Raw genomic sequence first — 5372 nt, 5'->3', positions numbered from 1 at the left:
GCCTCTGCCCCTCAGGTTTCTTATGCTAGTCTTTGCTTCCATCCTCAGTAGGAGGATTATAGATTCCTACCCCAGTTCCAGTGATCCACTCCCAATCCCCATCACCTTGATCAGCTATTCCCAGTTCCCCTTCTTCTGGCTTCTCATCTCATCTAGCTCTCACCACCCTCATCTACAATCTAAACATCCTCTACTGCAGCTTGAAACCATTCATCCTAGTCCTGTTCCCTATGGACATAGAGAGAATGGAGATGGGCTTTCCTCTATATTGCACTTCAAGTATTTTAAGACTGTTATGAAATCCCCCACCCTCAGTATTCTCCTCTTTGTACTAAATAACCTTCTTCAAATGTGGGGCCCAAAACTGGACACAGAACTTCAGGTAAGGTTTCATCAGTGCTGAATAAAGAGGAAGAATCGTTTCCCTTGATTTGCAAGTGACACTCCTGCTTATACAATCCAGTATACTTGTTGGCCTTTGTTGCAACAAGAGCATACTGTTGCTCATATTCAGTTTATGGTCTAGTATAACCCTAGGTCCTTCCCTGCAGTACTGCAGCATAGTCACTCATTCCCCAGTCTGTATTTGCGCATACAATTATTCTGTTCCCAAGCACAGGACTTTACATTTGACCTTGCTGAATTTAGCCAGATTGCTTGTGGACCATTGCTCCAGTCTATTCAGGTCATTCTAGATTTCATAGACATTAGGGCTGGAAGGGACCTCGGGAGATCATCAAGTCCAGCCCCCTGCCCAAAGGTCCTAGCTCTGCCCTCCAGAGTGTCTGCAGCTCCACCCAACTTGATATCAACCACAATTTTTTTAAGCATGTGCTTAACCCCATCATCCAAAACATTAATTAAGATATTAAACAATACTGGACCCAGGACAGACCTCTGAGGAAACTGTAGCAGGAAATGCTTGTCCTGTTGCTGGGGAAAGTCTGTGGGGCAAACAAAATCTGCAAGGACCCTTTAACAGTAGCATTTCTGTAGACAGAAGAGATAAAAGTTCAGGAAAAGAAAATATAGCTCCAGGGATAGGCAATAATACAATTAGGGAGAAGCCCCTGCAGGCAGCGGAGGAAAAAGAGACAGGGTACCTACTATCACCAGCAACCCTCCCACAGGTGGGTTGGAACTAATCAGAGACTGCAGGCCAAGGGGGACAGCTGGCAGGACTGCAAGGAATAAAGAGAAACCCTTCTACTCAGACTGAAAGGTTTGCCCTCAGGCCAGAGGCATTCCCTCTAGCCCTGGCTGGGGAAAGATGAAAAGCTCTCAGGAAGCCTACTTTGGCATTTAGTGTCCCAGCAAGGGGAGCCATGATGAACAACGGTGAAGAAGCCTCTTCTAAGTGTGGTGAGTTGATGCAGAGGGGTGAAGATTTGAGTTTGTTTGTGTGTACCTGGAAGGGTCTTGTTGTTTTGTGATTATGATGGTAACCACTGGAGGACTGGGGGCAGCTGTTTGAGAGGCTTGGAGGCTGCATTGCAGGTGCTTTAAAGCATCCTGTGAGGTTAACCCTTTTTAGGCCAGAACATCAAAAGAAAGAAGGAAAAAAGTTAACTTGGTGAAGTCCAATGGCCCAGGGAAGACTGTGCCACTGACCAATAAGGCCAGGAGAGGCATAGAGGATAGAACCTAATCCTCAGGGTTTAAAGCCCTAGCAGAGTGGCTGCTGCTCCTATCTATTGTTCCTTTTGGTAAAAAATGTGGCAGATATTTGCTTTCTTCCTAAGGCAGACATATGAGGCTTTCCTCAGCAATAAGACTTGTGAAGTAGCCAGAATTATTTAAACCACCAAGGTGATGCAAGTCTGGAAGCTATGGGTGGGGCTGGCAGTGGAAGGAGCAGAAAGCACAGGAGGGTCCATCTTGTTTGAAGGTCTTTCTGCTTGACAGCTTCAGAATATACGCAGGGAGCTTAACTGGGCTCAGTCTTCAACATAGTTTATTAAACATGTATAAATAGTATTTGTCTAGGGTCTGCAACTTGCCCAAACCTGGACAGTGAGAGCTATGCCTCTAGTCCCAGGCAATACCCAATTAACTTGGTATCAAAATCCTGCTCCAGGGCATGAAGATTGTAGAGTTGCTCAGAAGCAGTCTCAGAATACAACACTGGTAAAAAGATAAACCGTTTTATGAACTTTGATCTCTGAAATATTTATGCCATTTTTGCTCAGAAATCAAAAGAAATTAACTTAAGACAAGGATCGAGCATAAAGCATTTCAGCCGGCATTAAAATGTATCTCGGTTAGAAGCAACTGAAAACAGATTGTCCATAATTGGAGGAAGTCTTGTTAGAACAGAAAATGAAAATGCTTCTTTCCTATTGTAACACAACAGTAACTGAGATGGTTGAGCTAACACACCTCCTAGTTTAAATGGGAAGGGGCAGGTGTTCTTCAGAGGAGGTCTTTAACGCTAAGATTTAATTCTGCTCCCTCCCTACACCCCCAAATATTACAAGAGCCAAGGGTTTCTGACTTTCAAGCCATGGTACTAAATTTAAGTATTTTGCCATAGGATGGTGCAAATGGAAGATGAGTACTATGTAGTTCTGATGGCTTAAGTGGATTACATTATTGATATAAATCCAATTTGAATTTTGCAAGTCTTTGTATTAAAATTGATCTTCCATAATGTGCCTTTTAAATAGAAATACCCTCTAGCAAATGTTCCTTTTAACTATGGCGGATAGGGATATATATAAACATTTTTGTTGTCGTAATAGAATAGAAAGAATACTAGAAATCAAAATCTTACCACTTTGTTTATACTCACTCCATCTGTCTCCCTTAGCCTGCATAGTAAAAATGATCTCTTCTTAGTTTCCTAAACTATTTCCTCCATCTTGCTTGGAAATCAGAACTAATATACTGCTATCTTGGTACTGGCACTCAGGAACATTGCTAAGTGCACCTGGTTCTGTCATTCTATCTGATTATCTATCACAGTTGGGTATGTTCTTTTCCCTCAAGCAGCACTTAATGTAATTCGCATGGAAAGAATGTAAAAGAGAGTTCAGCAGTGGGGCTAGAATAGGTCACCCTGCAATGCAACACAGTTGTAATGGTGATGATCTCCTGCAGTAAGTGTCACATGCACCAAATCATTCAACAGCTGATCTAAGAGAGTGAAATGGAAAAGGGAAATATTTAAAAAAAAAAAGGGGGGGGGGAAGCAGAAGCAAGAGAAATTTTATATTTTGCTATTTTACCACCAGCAGCCAAAAAAGCAAGTGCATAATTACTTACTATTACTTGCTATTACTGCAGAAGGTGGCAGGAGGCAGTTCAGCATGGAAATCAGTAGTAATTTAGGGTTTTCTGGGAGCACTACAAATGCAGAATTAAAATCTTGGACAATTCTATTTATGAAAATATCTCATTTTAAGGAACTGAGAAGATCCCTGAATTCTAATACCCGTCTTAAATACTGTGTGTTATTTTCCCTTATATAGTATTAGACATTCTTACAGAATTTCATAGAAAGAATCAAGGAGTCCTTATTAACCCAGCAGAGTAGAGAGAATCAATAACATGAGAATGCAGGCCCGACATTCAAAGGAACACTAACTATATTGTTCCCGATTTCGGCAAGAACCTTAAACACATATTTAAATTTCAGCATGTGACTACTAGTGCCTACTACTTGTATACATCAGTATGGCATAAACTTCTTTGCTGAATCTGGATCACAGTAAATCATGATCTGCTACAAGTTTACATTGGGAGATAACATTTAAATTTCTTGCCTTCAGTAGGGACTAGGGTAATCTCAGTTCCTGGCTAACATTTACAGTCCATCTTAAAAAACGAATGTTATCTTGTACACTGCTTACTTCAGTGTCACTTAAATAGAAATCCAAATATGGTGCATAATCCTATTTCAATTTTACTGTCACTTTCTTCACAGCAGGACTCTGTCATTGTCATCAGGTTTCATTATATTCCTTTGAATGGCTGGAGTTGATTCTCCTATACATTTTATGCTCTTTCATACTCTGTGCTCACTGAAAAAATGATCTTGATCACATAAATATATTGTTATATGGAAAAGTCTTGTAGAAGTTTGTAGAGATTTAAGCATTGAATGTTGAACTGTATAGAATATAACTTCGTTAGAGTTCTTTTTGTCTTTTTATGAGTTTGCAGATATTTTCTTCCTTCAGTCGCTCCAATCTGCATGCCCTTTAGAGAACTTTTTAAAATATGCTGTTTATCTTTCTTTACTGGTTTCACCACTATTAAAATACGTGGTGGCTTCCTGTGTATAAAAACTTTGCTTATCATCAGGGATCTGGGTTTTTTACTTCCCATGGGGAAAATGGAGAAAAATGTGGATTTTCCCCCTTTACCCAAGGAAAGCAGGTCTGTTTCATTGTGACAGAGAAACCCATGGATTTTGGAGGTTTGTAAAGAGCTCTCTGCAGCCTGGCAGAGTTTCCGCCTGCAAGGGGCTGGGAGGGAGTGGGAGGAGGGCAGTCAGGCAGGGGGCACCATGTGCATGGCAGCCAGGCAGCCTGGAGAGCAGCTCCTGCAGGTAAGTTGGGGGAGGGGAGAGAGGGAGGGAGGGAGTTGGACAGGTCTAGGGCTTCTGCTCAGCTGGGGGGTACATGGGGCTTGGGGCCTGGAATGCATGGCTGCAGGGTCCTGGTGGGGAGTAGGATGGGGTCACAGGTGGCTCATCCAGGGGATGGGGGGGGGAGGGGGCTCCCCGCTGCTGTGCGTACACCCTGTACACGGGGCAGGGTTGGGTGTGGGCTGTTTGCTTCAGGCTCCCCACCCTGCTGCCTTTGGGTGGGGACTCAACAGCCCAGCGGGTACAACCTGGGACTGAAGGGCAGAGTGGGGCTGCGCAAGGAAGCTCCTTGCCACTGGGAGCTCCATGCTGCCCTGGCAAGGTGCCCCAGCCCATGAGGCAGCAGTGAGGGGAATACCCTGTGCTGCTGCTCCTCCTGCTGCTGTACGGGCAGGGGGCACCTCACTGTGGCAGCATGGAGCTTGCAGCAGCAAGGAGCTTCCCCATATGGCCCTGTTCTGCCCTGCTGTGCTGGGTCTCACCCACTGGGCTGCAGAGGCCCCAGGGGAGCACAGCAGGGTGGGGAGCCCAAGTCCACAGTGAGCAGCCTACACATACCTGCACCCTGCACACAAATCTGGGGGGCCCCCCAGGAGTGCACACAGTGGTGGGGAGCCAGACCCACACCTTATGCCAGCTGTGGGCTTGGGTGCAGCAGGCAGTGGTGTGGGGAGCTGGGCACCATGCTCCACTTTGCTGCTGGGGCTCAGATGTTGTAGTGGGGGGGAGGGGCTGCAGACCCAGGTCTCTGGCCCCACAGCCTTGGCAGAAGGGGGGCAGG

Source organism: Crocodylus porosus, unplaced genomic scaffold (genome assembly GCF_001723895.1).
Source record: "Crocodylus porosus isolate Cpor-Errol unplaced genomic scaffold, CroPor_comp1, whole genome shotgun sequence".
NCBI classification, from domain to species: Eukaryota; Metazoa; Chordata; order Crocodylia; family Crocodylidae; genus Crocodylus; species Crocodylus porosus.
The sequence above is the reverse complement of the archived record's forward strand: the minus strand, read 5'-3'. Positions refer to the sequence as shown.